A 23765-nucleotide genomic window follows, 5' to 3' on the forward strand; every position below is an offset into this window, starting at 1 on the left:
GATTCTTCCCTAAAAAAGCACCTGCCTTTTTATTTACACTAAGTCCCTGTCTTTTTTTGATGTGGGAGAATGATTTCAGTAAGGTAAATTCTCTGGCTGACACACAGTGAAGGACTGGCAAGAACATGTATGCTCTGCCAGCTCTGAAGGGTGCTTTTATTTCCCTCTGTCCCAAAGTTGGGCATTCTAGGGCATTCTAGGGTCAGACTGTGCTGGGTGGCACAAGGAACTTCTCGGCCATTTGAGCACTGGACATCTGGAGCTCAGCCTGCAGCCACCTCCCGGGGCCAGTGTGGTTCTCACAGCTCATTTTCGCTGCTGCCAGCTCTGTATTAATTATGCCACGCTATATTCTCTTGCTTTCTGTGGTGAAGTGCTCTCTCCTTCTGTTATCTATTTCTAATTGCTTTATTGCTCTATTTTAGAAAGCATAAAGCCTGAAGTGTCCAAGTGGGTTCTGAATACAGCGACAACTCAGCCAACCGCTGGGCTCTTGGGCAGGGGTTAATCAGGATCCCTCCAGTTAACAGGGCTCTGCCTACCAGCACCAAGTACAGGTCCTGCTCAGCTTTATGGCACCATAAAGAGATTTCTTAAGTGAAAGGATGGCTTCGACTCTCTTTTTATCTAAACATACTTGTGAAATGCCTGGAGAAATGTAAGCTCTTCCCCTTATGACTGTAACTCAAGGACAGGTTCAATAAACACCTTCTCAGTCATTGCACCCAGAAAACATAAAAAAATCAGTTACCAACCAACTACATCCAGTCATTATCGAACAGAAACATCAAAGTCTTATTTTAACACTGCTACAGCCACTGTGGTCTAAGCAGCAGAGAGACATTATTTGGGATTTCCATTCCCCTAGTCATGACTGCTCTGCAGTGTGATCACCTGTGTATTATGAAAAGGGAAACTGAGGCACATGGTTTGTTTTGTTTTCTGGAAGAAACATCAACTTTTGACTGAGCTTAGCTAACCAGGTTACTTCATCGGTCAGGTGCTGGCAGTCTTTGTGAGGATTGTTTCAAACCTTGATGCTGGTGCTAAACTGTGCTTCAGACATCACTGGTGATTTGAACTCCCTGGTGCTAAAGGATAGAGGTTTCTAGGGGACAAATATCAGCCCTTTCCGAACAGTCAGCATCTCCTAGGCATCTCAAAGCCAAATGTGAATCAGCCCAAATGACTTCTGAAATCTTTGCAAAAACCTCCTCAGCAGCAGTGAGGGCAGGAGGAGCAGGAAGCTGAAAGGTTTGCTCATTTCTCATGAGAAGCTGAGTTGGCCCCTGCATTAGCAAGGCCTTGTTTGATTGAATTGAAAGCCCCTGTGAAACAGGTCAGTGTTTTGTTTTCTACATGAGATGGTCTTTCAGAGCATCTCTCGTGCCCTGGAGCCACAGGAGCACAATCTCTCCACAGGCACAGCCACATTCCTGGGTCCTGGGCACTTATACCCAGACATCCAAGAAGGAGGTTGGGGTTTTCACTGCTCGGGGCTGGGAGGAGGCTTTGTTTTTGCTCATGGGCTTGTCTTACTTTTCTTGAGAGCCCACTATGGCCAACAGGCAGCCTGGGAGCTCAGGCTGTTGGCTGCCTTGAGGTGATACCTAATCAGTGTCATTAGCTAATATCCAGAGCTGCTGGAAGAAGGCAACATGAAAGCACGAACTTGGAAGCACGAACTCGGAAGCACGAACTCAAGGTGATGAGGCTCTCTCCTGCCCTGTTACAATCACAGAATCATTTAGGTTGGAAAAGACCTCTGAGATCAAGTCCAGCTGCAAACCTAACACTGCCAAGTTCACCACTAAACCACGTCCTTAAGTGCCACATGTACATGTCTTTGGTCACCCTAAAATGCAGCAGGTTCCACCATCCTCTCACTGCTATCACACCGCTGTTCACCTGCTCCGAGAGCCCTTCTCTGCCTCAGTGTCTCCTGTTCATGGAAAATCTTCTCTGCTGGATTTTCTCTGTGATCTGAAAGAGAAAACCCCTTGTACCTTTCTAACAGGGATCATTTCACTGAATATAACAACTCCTTAATAGTCAAGCTTAAAACCACACAGTGTTTCAGCTCCAAGCATTTTTGACTGAAAATTGGCAAAGAGAATGCACAAATATTTTCGATGGAAGTTAAAGGGCATTAGCCCTGAATAAACCTGTTCATCCACAGAGAGCTGCTCAGCTGCCTGTGACCAGCCTGGGTGACAAAGCACATTTCTGCAGGAAATGTAAGATTTGGATGCACATAGCAAATTGCAGAATTGTGTTTATAATAAACACACCGAGTAAATGAGAAAATTCATGGTCTTTGCTAGGCTTGCAATACAACTTTGCTGTTTTAATGATTAGTGTCTCTTAATTACATTTTGGTACTTCTCTCAACAGAGTGACAACCTGAGGAAGTTTTTTTCAGATGGGAAAAAAAGTTGGTAGTAAACCACAAGTTGCTTTATTAGTATGCTGAGTTATTTTGAGTTATGAAACACATAGTAAGAAATTAATTTGTTTCCAAAGCAGAGGATTATTTGAGGCCCATTGGAAGCAGGCACAGGCATTTCTCTCTGCCTGTTGTCACAGTGGGAAGGAGCAGGAGTTTGCAGCGGGTTGAGTCAGGATGTGGATTTAATCCTACTCTTGCTCTCTGGCTAAATCCAAGATTCCTAGGGGGGACCCTGACCTCGAGTGGAGCCAGAGCACAGCCCAGCAAGCCCAGCCACGAGTCACTTGTCACAAAATCAACATCTTCAACAATCCCACAGGAAACACACTTCGCTGCTGGGTGCAGTGGGAACCCCTCGACCCAGGGGCACAGTCAACTGTGAGCCAAGAAGGTAAAAGAGAGTGGGAGGGAAAAACAAAGCATGAGTCATAAACCATAAAGGGCATCTGCTTGTAGGAATTCCTTGAGTGACGGCAGTGGAATTAGTTGATGTGCAGCATTTCCCCTCACTGCTGTAAGAGTTCAGAAAATGTATATGGTCAGGGTTGGGTGTTATTACTTTAGAGATAGAGCCTGGATAAGGAGTCACTCCTGTGCCAGGATCCCAGAGAACCAAGCTGCTCTGCCTGGGATGTGGGCTCCCACCTTCACCTCCTCGGACCCAGGGGAGAGCAGGGGCACCGGGAAAAGGTCCCACACCCACAGTAGTCTGGTGGGTGTCTGTGACCCAGGGAGCAGCCAGCCAGGGGTCCCTCACATTGTGTCCCTCTGCCTGGAATAACCATCCCCTGGGGCTGGCAGACCCTCCGCTCCCTGCCCTGCCAGCGCCACTTTCCCTGATTATATCAGGGAATATTAGGGATAATTTCTTCACAGAAAGGGTGATTAGACATTGGAAGGGGCTGTCCAGGTAGGTGGTGGAGTCACGTTTGCTGGAGGTGTTTAAGGACAGACTGGATGTGGCACTGAGTGCCGTGGTCTGGTTGACAAGGTGGTGTTGGGTCTAGGTTGGACTCGATCTCAGAGGTCTTCTCCAACCTAATTCTGTGATTCTGTGATTAGCAAAAAGCCTCGTGTTTTCACCCAAGAGCCCCCTCCCAGATGTGCTTCTGGTTGGACACCACACGGCCACACGCCGCCGAAAAAAGCTTTTTTTGCCTCAAAACCCAGCCGGGACTGAGGAGGGCAGGGAGAACCCAGTGCCTCTCCCTGTCCCTGTCCTTATCCCTCACGGCCACACGCCGTCGAACAAAGTGGAGTTTTGCCTCAAAACCCACCCGGAGCTGGGGCGGGCGGGGAAAAGAGAGTGCCTCTCCCTGTCCTTCTCCCTCACAGCCCCATACCCCCGAAAAAGGGTTTTTTTACCTCAAAACCCACCCAGGGCTGAGGCGGGCAGGAAGAACCCAGTGCCTCTCCCTGTCCTTGTCCTGCCTCCCCCTGGCCCTGTCCTTCTCCCTCACGGCCACACGCCGTCGAAGAAAGTGGGGGTTTTGCCTCAAAACCCACCCGGGGTTGAGGCGAGCGGGGACAAACCCGGTGCCTCTCCCTCACGGCTCCACGCCGCCGAAAAAAGTGTGTGTGGGGGGGAGCGGTTTGCCTCAAAACCCACGCGGGGCGAGCGGGGAAAACGCGGTGCCTCTGTCACACGGCCACGCACCACCGAAAAAAAAAAAAAAGGGGTTTTATTTTGCCTCAAAACCCGCCCGGGGCTGAGGCGCGTGGACAGAGGAGGCCCTCTCCCCTCAGGGGCGCACGGGCGCGCGCCGCGGGGGGCGCGGCCGCCGGCAGCCAATGGGCGGGCGCGCGCGCGGGCGGGGCGCGCTCGGGCCCCGGCCCCGCGCGGCCAACGCGGGGCGGGCGGCGCGAACGGCGGAGCCGCGGGGCGGGCGGGACCGGGCGGCACCGCCGGGCGCAGGTGAGACACCCCCGGGCACGGAGAGACCCCCTGCGCGCCGACTGACCCTCGGGCAGGGACCCGCACCCGCGCACGGACCCCCCACACTGCGGCCGCGGCGCTCCCGCGGGCTCCGCCGCCGGGCTGCGAGGCCCTCGCCGGCCAAGGGACAGGTGACCCACGGGGGATAATCCACGGGGATAGTCCAGAGGCAGCGTCCCCGCGGCGCTGGAGCGGGCGCGGGTGGGCTCCGGGCGCGCCGGGGGTGGGTGGCGGGTGAGCTCGGGCAGCCGCCGCATCCCGCGGGCTGCGGGAGCCGCCGCCGCAGCGGGGCCGGGGAGGTGGCGATGCGCCCCGGTAGCCGCGGCTCCGGAGGTGTTGCTTTTACCGAGCTCAGAAATAAATGGGAGGGGGGTGAAAATCCTTCTGAAATCTGGGATTTTGAACGGTTTACTCATCACACGAGCCGTCTCTCGCCCTTTTCTAGAGGGGGCAGAGGAGAAGGTAAGAAGTGCGGCGAGCTCCGTGCGGGTTTGTTGCGGCTTCCTAAGGCTCCTTGCTGCCCTTGGGATCAGTCTGAGCTCCTCAAAGTTTGGGTTTTCTCAAGGATCAGTGCCTTGGTCTGAGCCGTCCTGCCCCGGCCGTGTCTCGGAGCGCACACACCTGGCAGCCAGGCTGGCACGAGAGGGGCTTGTCTTCCTCTCTGCTTACCTTGGCTCTGAGGGACCATAACCTGCAGCTCCCAAAGGCCTGTGTGCTGTGAGCAAGGAAAACTGCTGATCCTGCGGAGATACCACTTTATTCAGCTGCTCTGTTAAAGGTAAAATTACCGTTCTGTTGTAGTTGTAACTTAATGGAGAAGGTTTTGTTCAATAGGAAACTGTTGCTTGTCTATTTACAACACTCTGAGGATCCACGTTAAGCTTACAGTGCGTCCCATCATGCGTTAACTTCCTCCATGTGAGGCCTCTCTGGCAGCCTCAGTTTGTCCTGGGGGTTGACATGGGATGGCTCTGAAGTGTTGCTTTTGAAAGTGGATAAGGCAAGCAGAGAGCCGTTATCTCAGTTGCTTGAAGAGAAAAACCAAAGCCAGTGTGCTGGGGCAGTGCTCCAACACGTTGCTGTGCTGCACCCTGTGCTGGGGCTGGGGTGCCTGGTTGTGAATGGGATTAATCTCCAGGCAGAGCAATAAATTGCTTCCCTGGGCTTGCTCCCCTGGCTTTTTCCTGGAGAAGGACAGATCTTAGCAACCAGGAGCGTAAGCACCAGGCTCTTATCGTTCCAGCGAGGAGTTCAGGCATGTCATGGTTTGACATGGTATGAAGGTTGGGCTTTAAGTCACAGTAGGTGCTGGGCCACGGGGTCCTGATGGTTTTCCTCTTTTTTTGAGAAAGCTCTGTTCCCTGGCATCGAGTGCCTTCAATCTGGAGCTGTCTCCAGTTATTTCCTCTTGGTTTTATGATATGTCCTGTGAGTTGGAGTGGGGTATGTGTGGGTGCTCCCAGGACAGCTCCTGGCCCAGCGAGGGTGAGCAGAGCTGCTCATCCAGAGCTGCTTCTGGAGCAGAGCTGCAAGGTGACCTCACCTGTCCTGGCATTGCCCCAGAGAGCAGTGAGGTGCCCCATCACCCCACACAGCTTGTGTGGTGCTGTACTTCTGCCATGGCTTCCAAAGCCTGTGCTGCTGCCCTGTGCTCCTTAATTAATGTGTTCATTAAGCCCTAAATGTCTTTGCCTGATACAATTAATTGTCCTGGCACTAACCAGACGTTCAAGGCCCAGCTTTTCTTTTGCTGGGAAGGGATTGTGGGATTTCTCTTCCCTTATGGGCTCTTGTGGTGTGGCTGCAGTGGGAATGCTCTGAAGATGCAGCAGAGGAGATGTCTGGAAGGATAATGTTGCAGTGTTCTGTTTGCTGGAGGAAGAAGCAGTGCTTAGGCAGTGGTCACCACAAGCACTTCCGTGGTTTAAACCTTGGCTGGGCGTGAAGAGGTGCCACAATGCTGAGTGTGTCACTGTCCTTCAGCCAAGGGTCTGCTTGCCAGGCTACTGCATCTCTTTTTGCTGACACTTGTTCCCTGAAGTTACTGAAAGGTGTATTAACCCTGTATTTGTGGCAGCCTGTCACAAACTGTGGAAAGAACAGTTCTGTGTCAAGGTGGACCTTAGAAGAGCCTTTATAGGGCCATTGCTACCGAGGGGCAGGGGAAGGAGAAACTTCTTTTTTAAGAAGCTTCAGGAAAAGGCTGAGGGTGCTGGATGGCTTCTAGTAGGGTGGTTTGGGTCTCCAGAGGAGGTATCTGCCTGGCTGAGGGGCAGAGAGGATAAATCTGATGCAGATCCGGGTGTGCCAACCTGGTGGGGAGCTCAGTGTGAGGATTTTGTCAGTGCTGGAGCTGTGGAAGTCAGTTGGGTAGCGTCTGAAATCAATATGTGCAATTCCTCTGCCTTGGGAAGATGCCTGGAGGGAGGATACCCGTTACTGCCCTAAAGCTCAGGTGGATGATGGGCAGGTGGAATGTCTAGGGGTCTGTTCAGCTGCTCAAAGCACTGACAGACACTGGGTGTAGAGGAGGCAGGTTCTGCTTATGTGGGAGATCTCCCTTGGCTCCAGGTCCTGTGGATGCTGAGCAGGCAGTGTTAAGCTAATCAAGTATGAGAAAGGTGGGAGGGAACACGGTTTGGGTGAGGTCAGCAGCAGAGCCCAGCTTTGGGCAGCATCAGGCTGAAGTAGGAGCTCTCCTGGCACCCGAGTATGAAGGAAGGTGGGCAAACAGGGCTTTTGAGTGGGTTTTTACCTTTAACTTGGGGTGGGGGAGACTTCTGCAGAGCCTCTGGCAGATGCTGCTACTCAGCCCCGCCACTGCTGCAGTTTGGCAGGTGGAGAGGGAGGGAAGCTGAGAAACAGTGAGGGGGCAACTTACCCCTTCATCTCTGGGATGAAAGCAGTCAGTGTAAAAGCCCAGTATAAACTTGGCATGACATAAAGTGTTATTGGCTTGTGTCTTATAAGGTAGCAAAGCAGACACCTCTGGGGACAACTAGGTATACAGTAACCCTCATCAAAATTCCTCCTCTTACGTCTATCTCTTCATGGTTTCTTCTCTGATTTTCAGTCTTGTTTTTTGGCACGGGATGTCACTTGCTTTGAGAAGCAAACATCCAACGTGCAGGGAGGTGACCCAGTCACCAGAAAGTATGTGGTTGGAAAAGGAATGTGCGTGGCTGGCTGTAAAAGCAGTGGGGATGATTGAAGTGTACAGAGCAGTTGTTGACACAATGCAGTCACCGTGGCAGAGCTGAGGGTTGGTTAGTGTTGTTCGTGATGGATAAAGCAGCAAAGTATCAGGTACAGCAGGTGAATGAAGGATACCAAATAATGGCATGTGGTCAAGCTGTGTTGTTTTAATTAACACAGTGGTTAAGCTTAGCATGGTTGGGGAAAAAGATCTGAAAACTTCTAAAGAGAAGAAATCCTGATAACTGATAAATTGGAGTAGGATACTAATTTGAAAGACAATGGTGGGAAGAAGCTGCAGTGACTGTCATGGATGTGTGGGAGGGTGGCTGCTGATTTGTGGTGGTGGGTGAGGTGTGAGTACACATGTTCCAGCTCTTCAGAAACTCAGATGTTTCCCAGGCTTGTGTAGCTGGCCACAGTTGGTGACTTTTAGGATTGAGTCTTTAATCACAGAAAAACATTTTATAGACTTCATCATTAATGTTGAGGTGCAGTCAAAGACTGCAGAACTTGCAGGTCTAACTTTCTAAGGAATTTGCAGACTGGATTTGTTGGTCACTTTTTCTACTGGTTTAAGTCTTTAGAAACATTTTCCTGTTTCATTGCAGTCTTCAGTTTTATTATATATTCATACATATTCTATATATTAGCTATTAAGTTTATTTTATATTTTTGACACAAGTGATATGGATAGAAACAGAGGGAGAAGCACAAATGTTACACAAAAGCGTCAAGTACATGACAGTGGGGAAATTTTTGGTTTTTGCTTTTATGTGCTGGTGTCCCTGGATAGGGAAGTTTTCCTGGAAGGTCAAGTCCTTTTGAGGACACATCTTCTCAGTGGGCTGAGGCCTGCAGCTGAAAGGGAAGGCTGTCCCCTGGCAGCTGGGAGCTGCATGTCCCACAAACCTGCTGGTTTAGAGAGTGAACCTGGTTGAGTATGAACCCCCGTATTTTATTTCTTGATGTCACCCAGTGCACGAGCTGAGTCATGCCTTGGATAAGGTGTGGTTTGTTGAGGGCTTGTTTCTTTTGGGTTGCTGCCCTGGACAGGCATAATTTTAGGGCGAGTGCTGCTGAAATAGTTGTAGTTCCTTTTAGCCGAATCCATGTGGGATTAATTTAGGCTGCTCGTCTCTGGGGTGGCTTCAGTGTTTCTGCAGAGTGGTGGCTGTGTTTGGGGAAGGCTGTGAAATGTTGTGATTAATTCTTCAGCATTGTTCAGAGAGCTGATGGTGAAGTTGTTAGCTAGTTAACAGTGACTGCTCTAATTATTCTGGTGTAATGTAAACAGCGAGGCTGTGATGTGCCACTGTCTGCTGGAGCAGCACTTGACTATGTGTCTTTCTGAGATAGAGATATCCTTCCCCTTTTTCCTGTTGCTGTGCTGTGCTCTCTGCAGAGCAGCCGTGTGTATGCCTTGGACAAGCAGAAAAGTTCAGCTTTAATTTGTGCTGGTGTTGGTGCTGAGTGGCAACTGCTCCCCTGAGGTCAGCGGAGCCAAATTCATTACCTCACTTTTTTTGATCCTTCTGCATTTCCCTGTTTCCAGTAGTTCCCACTCACACCAGTATAAGTGAGGACTGTGTCCTATCCTTTTCAGCTGGCAGCAGAGCCTGGGATTTTGGTGGGAGTCCTTGCTGCAGAGCAGAGATGGGGCAGAGTGGTCTGTGTTAAACAGTCACGAGCACAGAGCTGTGTGCCAAGGAGGGAGGAAGAGAGTGGCTCCCTGAGAGCTGCAGTTCCTGTGCAGTATCCCCTGAACGTTTCTGGGGTGTGCTGGTTGTTTTTCTCAGCCAAGTGACACTGTGATTTTGTGACCTTGTGAGGACAGAGCATTAATGACACGTTTTGGAGGGATGTTAGGTCCCTGTTCCCATGAGGAAACTTCAAGGCAAGACTTGTGACTTTGAACAGCTGTGCAGATAACATTTTCTTCAACTTCAGAGGGAAAAAAAAGTCTTAACTCTGGCATTCTCATTCTACAAAGATTTCTGGTATGGCTGTTGAACTCGTGTTATGTTATGCAGAAGGAAGTCCTACAGACCCATGAAGCTTTCAACTGGAGAAGGAATTTGATAAGAAGGATGTTAAATTAAGACTCATTCAGTTGTTTCCTCTGGCTACAGATTTCCTTGGTAAGTTGGAGCTCCAATTCACAGATAGACCCAAAAGTTGAGTGCTTAGCATGGGTGTTAAACTAGGGGCTCATTTGGGGTGGGAAAAGGAGAAATAAAGAAGTGCTGAGGAAGCCCAGGCTAAATAATGCCTTCTGAGGACATGTTAGTGTTGGATTTGTGACTGATGGGACTGTGGTGAGAGTGTGAATCAGTCCTACCAAGGGACATGAGATCATCCTGCCCTGGTGACCTGGACTGTAGTGCCAGTCTTTGCCAGTTTGGTCCTGTGCTGGAGCAATGCTCTGAGTCAGGTGCCTTGTGTTCCTCAGCTGTCCCTCTGCTGCAGAGAATATTCACAGTTTTATCTTGCAGCCCTGTGAGTGCAGCAAAGCTTGGACCATCCACCCTGCAGTGTGTCTTGGTTTTGCTCTGCTATTGTGTGCTGTGCTTATTAACTCAAAGAGTATTTTGCTCTCATGAGGGACTTTATCCTGAGTGTCTGTCTCTTCTTCCCCCAGTCTGGGTGGTAGTTCAGGTTTCTGTTTATTCTATTTTATGGGATAGATGCAAGTCCTAAAACCACAAAAGAGCTGGTGAGGATGGATTTGCTGTGTACAAATAGCATGGGCACAGCCCCCTGCAGCCCACAGCTGCAGGCTGTCACATCTACAGTAGATGAAGCTGAAGGAATCAGGCAGCAGTAGTTAAAACCCAAGCCAGCACAGCTTTGCAGAGTACATTCATGTACCTACCTGAGTCTGGCTCTAATTACCAGCTCCTGCTGCTGCACCAGCTCTGTCAAGCTACTCTACCTCCTGCCTTTGTGCTTCCTCTCCGTGGTACTGGCAGCATGCAAGGCTTTGCTGGAGCTTTTCTCCTGCCTCTGGACCTCCTGTGCTGGATGCAGCTGGGGGTCTTAGTCTTCTCTGCTGCTCTGATGTGGTCTCTTGGAGAGAATTTGGGATGCTCAAAGGGACTCGTGCTAGAAGAGGATCTGTAGCTGTTGTTTCATGCTGGGTGTCTGCTGCCAGAGCCTCCCTTCCCCTCATTCCAGCCCAGCACATGGGGCTCTGCCTGTTGGGGACAAGAAGCTGGCAGATGTGTGAGCTGCCTCTTCATTAGGAGCCTGGGATGGATGTGCTCTGAGGAATGAATCAGCTCCACTGTGGAAGGAGGCTTCCTTCCTGCAGTGTGTGAAAAGGGGTTGATGGTAACGTGAAAGAAAAAGGATGGATTTGCCCCTCAAGGGAGTTGAGTGCTGCCTTGGAAAAGTGTATTCTGCTGCTTCAGAGCTTCCTTCCCAGTCTTTTATCAATGGTTACAGATCAGTGTGGGAAAACTGGGAAGGGAAGGAGAGAGAACTGGGTTTGGATACTGGTGACACAGATGGTAGTCCTGTGCCAAAAGAAATCAAGATACTTGAAAGGCAGCAGGACCTGGTGTAGTGTTTCTGTGACAAATTATTACACTACACGTGCATAAGCCAAACACTTAAATGAGTCAAGTCTTAATTTTGACACTTCCTAACACCTCATTTTGGTAATAGTGTCTGGGTTGTGCTGTTCTAGGATATTATTTGTGCTGGAATCAAGGGCTTGGGTCTGCTTGTGCTAAAGATGTACCTGCTTCAAGTGGGAGTGTGAGGACAGGAGATTCTTCTGCTGACCTCTTACTGATGAGGTGCTTTGATGCTGAAGTCTGGATTGACCTTTCTGTAGCTGTCAGGTAGCTTGACTGACAAAGGTTAATGATATCTGAGGCTGCCAGCTCTGTGAGGCAGAGCGTAAAACAGACCTGAGATGAGTCTCTTTCCCTTTCTGTGTCAGCACCTCATCCCCAGGCTGAGAGTTGGGCCTGGAAAAGTGGAAGATGTCCCAGTGCAGCTTGTCAGGCCAACCTTTGCTGAGTGCAGAGGGAACAGTAATGTGTGCCTCTGCTTCAAGGTGTGGGGTCACTGTGTGAGCACGGTGTGATTTGTTGGAATGGTGGGAATAAGATCCTCTGGCTCAGCCTGCCTTTGTCCCATGGTTGTGGTCATGAACTTTAGTGTTCTCAGCTGGCAGATCAGGCTGTGTTGCTAATGTGCACTTCCATGTTACAGAGATCAGGCATCCCTTCCAACATGCTTCCACAGTCTGTGCAGGCTTCTGCTTTGTCCTTTCTCATGCAGTTTGATGTGAGCAGTGCTTGTAATTTGCCTTGAAGCAATAGTAAAAGGCATGGTTTATTCATAGCAATTGCTGTGAGTCCATTCCTTAATGCCAGATAGATTGATTTAAGTCAAACTGCAGAACAGGACTGGCATTTTTGGTTAATTTTCAGAGTTTGCTGTTTCCAAGGAGCTGAGAAGTGGCTGTGCTCCACTTGAATGCCACAGTATCTGTCTGCCATCCAGAATGACCATCACAGATGCAAGAGGGCAATATGAGATTGTCCCACCTGTGGGAATCAGTTGTTCTGTGGCACATCCTCCCAGCCACCAAAGGAGTGAATGAGCAAAACCAGTACAGCTTTCCTGGTGCTCCTCCAAGCATCTACCTCCTTTACTCATTGTTTCTGGTGTTAAGAACATAAACTTCACAGCAGGGACCACTGTTTTCTGTGTGCAGCATCAGGCCCAGGTGATAGCAGGGCCTGAAGTGCCACAGCAATGGAAAATAAACCTCCAGATGTGAGTCAAAAAAATGGCAGATTCTCTGGGGATGCAAAGAGCAGTTTGTTAACTAAAGTGATGTCTCATTTGACTCCAGAGCAGCATATTCCTGGGCTGCCTTTGGTTCAGTGCCTGCCCAGCATCCCTGGGGAAGCCCCTTCATCCCCAGAAAGGTCCCTGGCTCTCAGGGCTGAGGCTGCTCACCTTGTTTGCTGCTTGCAGTGGGTGCACCAGCCTCCTGCTGATGCCATGGCTGCAATGCCAAGGGATTTTTGGGTTTTTGCTGGGAGCTGGATAAAACCACCTGGATTCCTTGAGGGTGTTTTGTGGTTACTGCAAAGTGCTTAGAGTCTCATTCCACTAAGGCCTTGTGGAGGAAGGGAAACCCAGAGTCTTTAATATTCCATGCTCTTTAGGCATGAATAAATTTTTCCTTGCCCTGAAACCTTTTCCTGCTGTGAAATCTATTCCAATCTCTTTGTCTAAGACAATCAGACTCCTTCGTTGCCTCTCTCCTCCCATGCCCCAGCTTTTACTAACCTAGAAATGTGCTGACACTTCACCATCAAACTGGTTTCTAGGATGTGAGGGGAGCAGAGTGTCTTTGCAAGTTGTCAGTGTAGCTGCATGCAAAAGAAGGGCAAGATGGCTCAGAGTTCTTCATTCCTGGGGAATTTGCTTTTCCTAACTGATGACTTTCTGCAAAAATGTGTGACAGCCCTGTCCATATCTATCTGTTCCCCTCTAAAAGAAGGGCGTGGGACTGGGGGAGTCAATGAAAAAAGAGCATCATTGTGCTTTAATACGTTTATTTTGGCAGTGCTCACTCCTGTAGAGAATCCCTGTCCCACCATGCAAGTGTCCTGAGCTGAGCATTCCTGAAGCTGTCCCTTCCAGTGTTATGTCCTGTGGATTAAAGCCTCTGCAGTTCTTGTTCTTTCTTGGCAAGAAGCCTGTGACTCAGACTAAGCCCCTTCCTGCTCCACTCCCCAGGAGGCTGAGCTGTCCAACACTCATAAAAGTTTAGTTCATATGTGGAATTTCTGCAGTAACCTGATTTCATGGCAGATGTGGCTCCTAAAGGGCCTGAGTGAAGTCCCTGTCTTCTTCAGGAGCAGGTACAAGTTTGGGATGGACTGAGCTCCTGCTGGCAGCTGAAGCCAGCTTGGACAGTTAATACCTTGCAGCAAAGTCATCCCAGCCACTCCTTACTTGCTGACATTGAGAAGCACCATTTCCAGCAGCAACCTGGCTATTCTAAAGACATCGACCTCCTCTGAACCTCTCTGTGGCCCTGGTATCTCCCAAGCTGAGCAGTGTTGGCAGTTGGGAAGTCTGAGTGAAATAACACATCAGCTTTCCTGATGTCTTCCCACCCCACAGTGCCTGGCTCTTCCTGCCCTGCACAGCCCCATCCCCTGCTGGACAGTCCTGGGCAGGTTCACCAGAGCCAAAGGCTTTGTGGGGATCTGCTGAGCAGCTCCTGGAGGCAGGCAGGAAGCCAAGGCTGGAGCACAGGCTGGGAGCAGGAGGAGGTGGAGAGAAGCCTGCCCAGAAGGGACTCTGAAGATCTTGAGGTCACTGTTAAGTCTGAACAGCCACAGCATCACTCTGTTGGGAATCTGACCTGAAAAACCTGGAGCCTTAAAGGATGTGACAGGGAAAGGAGTGAAACAGCCCTCTATGGTGGTGAGAACCTGGGCTACATGGCCTTGGGAATCCACATCCTCCTTGCCTTGTTCCTGTGCACAGCTGGGGCTGTTGGATGTCACTGTGACCAGCTGGAGCTGGTCAAGGAGTAAGTGTGACACCAGCAAACTCTGAGTCAAACCATTCCCTTTGCTTTGGCCTCCTCTGGAAGCTGCAGTGGGAACGACTCCCAGGCACTGGGGAGGGTGATGCTGATGAAAGAAGGTTCCTCTCATTAAAACCAGACAAACTGCAGCTGCTCCTTCGTGTGTGAAGCTGGAAGTCTTTGGGCTTGTCCTGCCTTTCACAGGTGCTGGGAAGCAGCTGCTCCTTCCAGGGTGCCAGGGAGGTCCTACATCCATCTCTGCAGTGCATTAAACCAAACCTGCTCTGGGGATTAGGGTGGGTAGAGTCTCTCTCCTGTCAAACTGTTTGTTCTGGCTACAATTTTGTCTGCTTGGAAAATTGTCATTTTCTAGCCTTTCAAGCCCACCTCCCAGTGAGCATGGGAATTGTAAGTATTTAGACATATAATAAGAATGATGTAATTAAAATCCTTAATTTTATTTTTCTTGTTTGAGTTTAATTCCGTTGATTTAAAGGGTGGTAGTAGCTAATTGGATTCTGGGCCAGACTTGCACAGGCAGCCAGGAGGGAAGGGACTGCAAATGAGTCTAGCCAGGAAATTGCACATTTAAATATAGTTCTTGGTAGGGTCAGCGAAACACCCAGGGGACAAATTAAGAATAAAATTTCTGCTCCAATGTGTTCATTTAGCTGCAGAAATCATCTTAGGGGAAGCAGAAAGGAAGTTTGGGAGTGAGAGGAGCAAATTCCAGGGTAGGTGTCCCTTATGCATTGTGTTTGTGTACTGCTGCAGGTCCCTCCCAGGCAGTAGCATCGTTCTCCTGGCCCTGTGTTGTCTGGTGCATTGGCTGATTCCAGGAAGAGACCACTGAAGGGATTTTTGGGTTTGGGGGTGTTGGTGGCTTCGCTGGAGGATGTAAATCCCTAGTTCACATAATGCTGTGGGGCTGCTCCTGCTGTTACCAGCTTTGGCACAGACTGACTGGGTCACACTGTTCCTCAGGAGTAGGGAGTGGGACCACCCACCTCCCTGTTGCACTGCTGGGCTACTGGGGGACATTCCCTGTGGAGCTGCTCCTTCTTCCCAAACAGGGGTGGGATGGTGCTTCCCACTCCCGTGGCTGCTGCCCAGTTTCTCTGAACTGGTATTCAGGAAGGTGGTTGGAATCTGTGGCAGACAGTGGATTCAGCCTGAATAAAGGGAATTCAGGGAATTGAAGCACTGGGTTTGTCCCTTTGAAAATCTGCAGCCTTGTGTTTTTCCTGCTGGGACCCGAGACCCTTTCAGCAGAGGTCCCCTGATGGGGACAGGAGTGAGGAAAGCAGCATGTAAAGCAGCCAAAGCCCAAGATGCAGGACATGGAGCACATCTGGAGTGACCCCTGGCTGAAAGCCAGCACTGCTCTCAAGTTTGACTGATGGCATTAATTTCCCAGCCCTGTTTGTCCCTTGATTTGGGCACAGCTGGTGACGGGCACTGCAGAGCTCACCAGCTCCTTGGTGGCACTTTAGGAGCAGCCTGAGTTAGTCCTTGGCAGTTTTAATTTCCTCCTAAATCCAAGATAAAGAAAAGCTGCTGGTGATGTGAGATGCAAAAGAGCAGCCTGTTTTGTGTTTCCCAGGACCTCAGACCAGGCCTTTGGTGCTCTCCCTTTCGTTTTCACTGTCCCCCCAGGGGAAGGCCACGTGCTCAGGAAGGCAGAACTTGTTGGAAATGAGGCCTGACCCCACATCCTCCCCTCTCTGGAGGGCTGCAGAGCTGTTGGCTCTTCATTCTAGCTGGAATAAGATTTCACAAGAGCTGGGGAGCTCATCATCCCACCTCACCTGCTGTACAGCAACTGAAGGGGAAGCTGGCTGGCCATCCATCAGCAGGTCTGAGCAATAGAACTGCATCACTTGTTCTGTATGTTCTAATTATTTTAAATATTATTATTTTATCTTCTTTTTCTGTCCTATTAAGCTGTTTTTATCTCAACCCACAAATTTTACTGAGCAAGCAGCTGTGTGGTGTTTGCCTGCCTGCCAGGTTACACTACAACATTTAAGCTATCTTTATAAAGCCTGCTTTGATTCTAAGCTCTCTGAGCCAAGGCTTGCCTTTCAGTGTGCCTTAGAGCACAGTGGGACAGTGAGCTCTCTATTAATTGGTGCTGTTGCCAGGCTATTGAAAAGTTGAAATAACCTGGCCGAATTTTCAAGAGTGGTCCAGGCTCTCTGCCTGGATGTCAAAAAGGGAAAGATAATTACAGTGTGAACCAAGGAGAACAGGCTGGCCTGAAGGATGTGTCATTAAGGTTCTCCTCAGGCCCCAGGTCAACCCATGTCAAATAACAGCTTCATCAACCTCTAAATTTCTTCCTCCTTTAGTTAAATCAAGTTATTTCTTGCAAGTGTAACCACATTTTACACCGAGAGAATGAATACTGGCTGTTCTCTCTAAATCCAGGTGACAGAGGCTGGGCTGGGATTGCAGAGACAAGTAGAAGAAGGCAGTTTCTTCCCTTGCCCCCTTCCTTCCTGTTCTGTAGCACTGTACAGAGCATCTGTGTTGGCTTCCTGCTGACCTTGGGGTCTGCTATGGGGCAGTGGTTTTCATCCTTTAGGATGGTCCATCTTGGAGTGTGGTCCTGAGCCTTTCTGAGGCTGTTTTTCCCTTTAAAGTTTGCATGGACCTTGAATATGGAAGAGAGAAATCTCTGACACGCTGTATCCGGACACAGAATTTGTGGTGCTCCCTTTAACACTTCCTCGTCCTCCCGTGGTCTCCAGGCAGGCAGTGTTGAACCCTCTGCACAGAGGAAGGATGATGTTTTGAGCTCAGGGTGAGCTGAAGTGTCAGATCAAGGTGCAGATTTATCTCCATGTCATGGATCACAAACCAGTGAAGGAATTGGTGGGATGTTTTTTATGTGGGTAAGGAGTGGGCAAATGCAGTCTGACTTGAGTGCTGGCTAATAAAGAGTGTAGTACAGAAAATTAAAATCCTCAGAGGAGATTTAATAACTGGGGAGAATAATTGTAAAGTACTTCAGAATATTAACCAATGGCTGAATGCATCTAATTAGCTTAATGAAGCTGGGTGGTTGGATTCTTTTTTAATCAAACAGATGGGCAAAACATTATGCACAAAAAATGAGATCAGAATACAATGAACACATTAGCAAATAAAAGACAGAGAAAGGGTTTGTTTTTCAACTTGAGAAGTGAGAGTTTCTTCTTCACCGAATACTCAAAAATGAGCCTTAAACGTCGTGGTTTCTTGGGAGTCTTGGGTTGTTACATTTATTATTTGGAATGGCTTGTGTGTTTGAGATGGGGAGGGGTCATCTTGGGGCTGGCTGCACCTGTGGGCAGGTGAGTGGGTGCTGGGGGCAGCAGCACCTTGGCAGGGGGCTTGGGGCTTCTTGGTGGGGCTGGCTCCCCCAAGACAGAGGCACCAATGCTGCTTAACCCTCTGCTCCAAAACCTTTTACCTGCGTGTTGGTAGGTGATCACCTCTGTTCTGCAGGAGAAAGCCAGTAGCCTGAGTTTAAGCAGGGTGTAAGGTCAGTGTTGAACATGTGGTGCTGGTTAAGGCACCCCCCATATTCAGGACACCTGTGGAGTGTTTCCCTGATGGCCTGTGCCTGTGTTGTCCATGCCTGGAGTTCCTTCAGCCACCCATTAATGCTGCTGGCCCCAGTCAAGGAGATTTATTCCCACCACTGGTTTCCCTGGCCTTGCTGCAGCACAGGCCCTGCTCCCTGTTGGTGCTTATCACAGCACACACACTCTTCTGTCAGCTGCTTTGCTGGGCCATGGAAATCTGGTGCAAATCAAAGCCTTGCCTCTGCAGACAGGAGACTCCCCTCCATACAAACCTGGAGTGCTTGTGTAGGTGTGTAATGCAGAGCTGTAATATCCAAGTCTTGCCAAGGCTGGGAGCGTTTGCTCCAGGCTAATAAGCTGAACAAGCCATTTTGATATTAAGCCTATAATAATAACACCTTGTAGCTAAAGAGTGTGTTTCCCCCCATTGGTGTATTACTCAGCCCTGTTCTTTTTGAGGCAGTGTTTAACAAAAGCAGAGACTTTCCCAGACTATATTTAATTAAACAGAGCTCAGAGATCTCTTCTGCTTCGTTTCAGTGCTGTGATTAGGATGCTCTGCAGCCTCGTATCCGGGGCAGTTGGAAATGGAGCTTGTGCTCTGCCAGTGCCACGGGCCGGGCTGGGCACTGTCCCCTGCCCAGATGTGCCTGTCCAGATGTGCTCAGTGGTGTGCAAACTGAGGAGCTCACGTGCACAGGGACCCACAGCTGCAGCTGCTCTTGGGTATGATGTGGAATGGGGCACTTGGGCAGCCCCTGAAGCTGAGTGGGGTGTTGGGCTGAGCCACGTGGCCCGTGCAAGTGGCAGCTCAGCTAACAAGCTTTACATTACAACTAAGGTTTGGGTTCCTAATTTCTACCTTGTTCCATTTTTTCGTTTCTAATGTAGCTACGGGAGCATTTTAAGCACGATGGCTTGGTCATCAGCGCAGGGTTTAATTTGAAGGCTCCTCATTTCTGCCTTAGGAGGTATCTGTGAGCAGATGGTGATATGCTCTGGTTTTGCTTATCCTTGCAGATTATTCGCCAGATAATTTTTCTGACTAATCCTTTGGCCTGTGTTCTGTTTATAAACCTGGAGTCAGGTTTCTGGTAAAAACACTTGTGTTTGCAAATTTTAAAATCTGTTCCTGTGCTGGCTTGCTGATGTCACTGTGAGCAGGAGACTGTTCTCTGGGTGGCAGATGCCCTCTGCTCCATGGGAGAGGGGCAACTCCTAAAGCAGATCCTCCTTCCCAGTGACAGGATGGGAAGTAGCACCTTCATGCCTGGCTTTGAGTTGATTTCATTTTAAAGCATGATATGGCTGAAGTCCTAAGCTCAGCATCAGTGCTTTCATACTGATCTCTCCCGAGGTCTCACTGCTGTTTCAGGTGTCATGGTAAGGGAGCCAGTTCTGCTGCCACAGAGCTTGTGTCTTGTGCAGGTGATGTTGCAGAACTTCACCTGTGCAGAGCAGAATTTGGGGCACTTGCCTGTAAATAGCTGGGCAGGACACTGGGAGCAGTGAGGACACTGCAGCCACTGGCACAGCTCCCCCTCTGCTGAAAGGCTGCTGTGATTTTATTATTAATAATAGTATTATTAATATTATTATTTTCCCCTCATCTCTTGCCAACTCTCCCTTTTATAAAAAAATAGTTCTCTTGGATGTCTCTGAAGAGCTGGCTATGGTAACTGCCTGGCTGATTTATTCTGGTGTTTTAACATTTACTGGCTTTACATAACAGCCAAACAATCTGTTTCAGGAGTTTAATATAAACCCAACTCTAGTGAGTCACATCCATGTCAGCAGTAATGCAAAGAGAGGCAGCTGGGGGAGTGAGGAGGGGACTTTTTCTGGGTTTCTACATGGGAATATCTGGCTGCCTGAAATACCTCTGACACCTCATAGCCGAGTGATGCTGCCAGTTCTCCTCTGCCAGCGGGGATTTGTTCTGAAACTTTGAAAGAGCAGTGGTTGAGTCACATCAGTGCTCCCATCACTGCTCCTGGATGAGCTCGGGGTCCTTCCCACAGCTCCCCAGGCACTGCTGTGTGTCCCTGGTGCTCCACAGCCCCGTGGTGTGCTGGATACCTTTCCATGTATGTGCGTGCTTGAAAGAGGGAGTGTAAGTGTGAGAGTTGCAAGATCAAGCCTGTTGTGATTTGCTGCTTGCTTTTTGAATCAGAAACCTCTGTTTGTGCCAGACCTTGGTGGGCCTGGTCCTTGAGAGGTGCAGGTCAGCACAGCTGAGGTGAGCTCAGTTGGTTAGAGCGTGGTGCTTGTAACACCAACATTGTGGGTTCAGACTTGAGTTGGACTCAATGATCCTTGTGGATCCCTTCCAACTGAGAATATTCTGTGAAATTGGGGTGCTGATGTGTACCAGCACATCCTCCTGGGCTCTGGTGACCCATGTGCAGGGACAGAGTTTGAGCCCAGCCCTGTTCCCCTGGGCAGCCACAGCAAAATGTTGGAGCTCTTGGGGACTCCCTGCCTGGGTATGAGCCAGGTGAGCAGCAACTGTTCCCTGGGAAAAGCAGGAGTGAGAGCCATCAGGACAGTTAACAGCAGGAGTTTCCCAAAGCATGGTGTGTAACCTGTGGCCTCAGGTCCTCTCCAGGCAGAGTAACTTTGGGATTTCCTTCAGTTGTCTCTTAGTTTCATGAACACAGCAAATCCCTGGAGCAGCTCTGCCATGGGCAGCCTGGCCCTTCCTGCTCCACAGGCTCTTTCACCTCTGTAATGTTGGGATTGTAATGTGGTCAAACGAAACAGGTCTCCAACTTGAGTTGTCACTTACAAAAAGCCTGAGCAAGATCCAGCAGGAGTGGAGCAGCCAGGTTTGTGCTGCTGCCTGAGTTAGAGGTTGGCTGTTCAGCTAAGCAAGTGCTTCTCTTGCTGCAGCTTATTTGAATTCTTGTCTTTAGAATGGAAAATAAATGCTGGCTGATGAGATCTATTACAGCACTAATTTTAGAGTGTGCCAAACACTAGGAAATTGTTTTCGATCTCCAGTCTCATTTCTCCTTTATTTCCCCCCTCTATTTGGGAAAATGGCCTTTGTCATTCTTCTAAATGCCTGGTGATGTCCTGCTCACTGATATCTTCAGGCATTCTGCTTCCAGCTTTCTTTTCTGATATTTCTTGTTCAGCCAGTTCAGCACTGGTATTAGAAAAGCTCTATCCAGGGCACAGGCAGCCGTGTTGGCACGATGTTGGCAGTGACTGCTCTGCCAGCTGGTGTGAGATGCCAGCAGAGCCCCTGCAAAGCTGGGGGAGCAGGGAAGGCAGAATCAGAGTGGAATTTCTTATTCTTGGGTGCCCAGAGCTTTGTAAGACTTTCCAGCCCCACCCCAGCCTGCTTTCTCGATGAGCAAGAGGGAAAATATGAATTCCCCTCTAGTCTGCTGAAGAGTTTAGGAAGCAGTCCCAAAGCTCCAGTGTTTGTCCTTGGCACTAATGTGAACCTGAGTTGTTGCTCAAGAGGTTGAAGCAAGCAGCAAGTTAGGAATTGAAATATTTGATCAATGCCAGAGGGAACTATGGTGCACAAACCCCACATTTTTCAGATATGGTTCCTCTTTATTGGCTGGAAGGTTTGAGAAGAGCCTGGGTGGCTGACTGGTGGTCTGCTCTGAAACCTTCAGGGTGGCTCAGACACTTAAGGTGCCTCCTTTAGTCCTGGGCTTGGCTTGCAGTGCTTAGCAGAGCCTGACTGAGCTCCAGATTAAAGTGGGTGGCACAAGTCCAGTGGTTTCACCCCGTGCAACTTTTGGAGGCTCTCTGGAATACATTCCATGGGTTTGGCAACCACATGTCCCTGTGGCAGCTGCTGTGACCATTAGCACAGACTGACAGGAGACTTGGTGCCTGCCCTGGGGGGGCTTTGAAAATCCTCCCTCTCTTGCCCCCGGCTCCCTCACCCCTCCTGCTCCCTCACCTTCCTCTCATCCCTGGGCTGGCAGCTGGTGGTGGCTGTATCCCTCAAAAAGAGCTGTCTCTTGCCCTGGCTTCTCGTGCTGGAGACAGGTGAAAAACTCCCTGCCTCCTACCAATTACCATTCCATGCCTTTCCCGGGTGTGCTCCGAGCCCTGGGGCTGCTCCAGGTGTCAGTTCCCAGGAATTCAGCTGGCAAACGTCTTCATAGTCAGCCTTTGTGAACATGGCTGAGATAAACCCTTTACTGGACTAAATGTGGTAACAGCTAATCCCTTGGAAACAGTCACCTGGGCCCTGCACGATGAAAAGAGGCTTTGCTGCTCTGATTAACAGCACTGGCAAGAACATTAACTCGCTTTTCTTTGGAAATGAAAAGCACCTCTCCACGAGAGTTTAAGGGATTAGGTGCCAGCTGGAATATTAAGGTAGGTTCTTTTTGCACCTTCCTCCCTAAATATGTAGCTTAAAAGTGCGTTCAGCCCTGGTGGGATGGGGGATTATGGCTGAGTGTCCCCGGGCTGTGGTGGAGGAGACTCTGTGGTGCAGAGCCCGTGTGGGACCGGTGTCACCCGAGGAGCTTCCCTGGGAGGACAGCAGTGGTGACCAGCTTTTGGCACCAGCTGCCTGTGCTGGGCTGTCTTGCAGTGCCCTGGGCCTCAGTATTGTAAATTAACCCCTGTCAGAGTGGCCATCTCCCCCCAAAAGGCTGAAACTCATTTAAACTTGCAAAGAGCCAAATGACACTGACCTTTTTCAGCCCCTTTAAGCAAATGCTGGAGGCTGTGGAGAGCATTCCAGCTGTTTTGACAACTCCAGTTTCCTTTTCTGGAGGAGATTTGCAGTGATTCCTTTATTATTATTATTTTTTAACACAACACTCTGTTTCAAAAGCCTGAACTAGAAGTTCCATCTACATTAAAAGCAAAGCTCCTGTGCTTCAGTGAAGGCTGCCTGGGCTGTGTTTTTGAAGCCAGGCTTTTATCTTGGTGCTGATTTCCATGAGGCTGAATTCCCAAGGTTTGCCCTGGCAGGAGTGCAGCCTGAGCAGTGAACATCACATGTGATATTTGCTGATGAGGGCTGTGGACCAGCAGCCTGACTGACTGAAGGGATTAAAACAGGTGTCTGAGCTTTGTCCATAAAATAAGGTAAGATTGAGGAAAGTTTAAACAGTTGTATTAAGTATTTGTTGTTTAAAGCACATTTGAGTGCTCAAACTACTTCCAAAATTCTGTTACCTTTCAACCTGTCTTTCTCCTACAGAATCTTCTATTTTAAGTAAATGGCACGGAGTTAGCTCAGAAGGGAAAGGTACAGGTATCTCTGTTCAAAGTGTGTTTTACTGGATAGGTATTTATGGGAGACATCCAGGAAATGAGCAAACACTTGAAAGTGTATGTATTATTTATTATTGTAGCTGATGAATTACCACTTTACACCTTTTGGTTGGTGTTATGGCTCTGTACACTCTTCACCAGCAGTGCTGCAGCAGAGTGTACAGTGGCATTTGTCCCAGTTAAACGTTGCAGGAGATGCAAGTGCTGCAGCTGATTTATGGACATGGGGAGTTTGAGCAGTGGAAGATGACAGCGTGGCACTTGGTGCAAGCACCAGTGGGAGTGAGTGAGATCTGCAAGGACCTGTGAGATGTTTAGTGGTGGCTCAGTCCTCCCAGTCCCAGCATGAGAATTTGCTGGCCCTGGTTTGTGGAGAAGCAGCAAGGTGGGGTTAACATGTCTGACTCTGTCTGACAAAGTGATGACAGCCAGGAGTTAAAACTTGGCTCCCAGTAGGGACTTCTACACTACTGCTTGACTGCTTATACAGTGGTGATCCCTCTTCTACATTAGGCATAAAGAAATGCAGGGTAATTGCTTGAAAAAACAAAGTGACTCTTACCTGTCCCAGACATGCAACTGATTCTGAATCCTGGGGCTCTCAGGGCACACTGGGCAGCATCCTGCTGGCTCCACATGCTCCCTGGCCCCATCTTTAGATCTTGCTGTATGTAAGACCATTCACCACCATCTCTATTCCTGCCCAGATTCCTGAACTGTGCTTGGAAAACCTTGAGTTCATGTGAAGCCCCCTTGTGAGCAGAGCACAGACCCCAT

General features: G+C 49.5%; 1 protein-coding gene across 3 annotated transcripts in view; it reads left to right on the forward strand.

Moving 5' to 3' along the window:
- Window positions 1-4310: 4310 nt before the first annotated feature.
- CAMKK1 (calcium/calmodulin dependent protein kinase kinase 1) overlaps window positions 4311-23765 on the forward strand; it is a 93363-nt gene continuing 73908 nt past the window's right edge. Inside the window, exon 1 of one of the 3 annotated variants that reach the window (XM_017828847.1) lies at window positions 4311-4364. The gene's annotated coding sequence lies outside the window, so the exon portion shown is untranslated. Of the gene's footprint in view, window positions 4365-5141; window positions 5164-7044; window positions 7108-23765 lie in introns of those variants that run through there. The other 2 variants (XM_017828850.1, XM_017828848.1) reach the window with 2 other exon arrangements.

This window comes from Lepidothrix coronata, unplaced genomic scaffold, assembly GCF_001604755.1.
Source record: "Lepidothrix coronata isolate B3197 unplaced genomic scaffold, Lepidothrix_coronata-1.0 Scaffold154, whole genome shotgun sequence".
Taxonomy (NCBI): domain Eukaryota; kingdom Metazoa; phylum Chordata; class Aves; order Passeriformes; family Pipridae; genus Lepidothrix; species Lepidothrix coronata.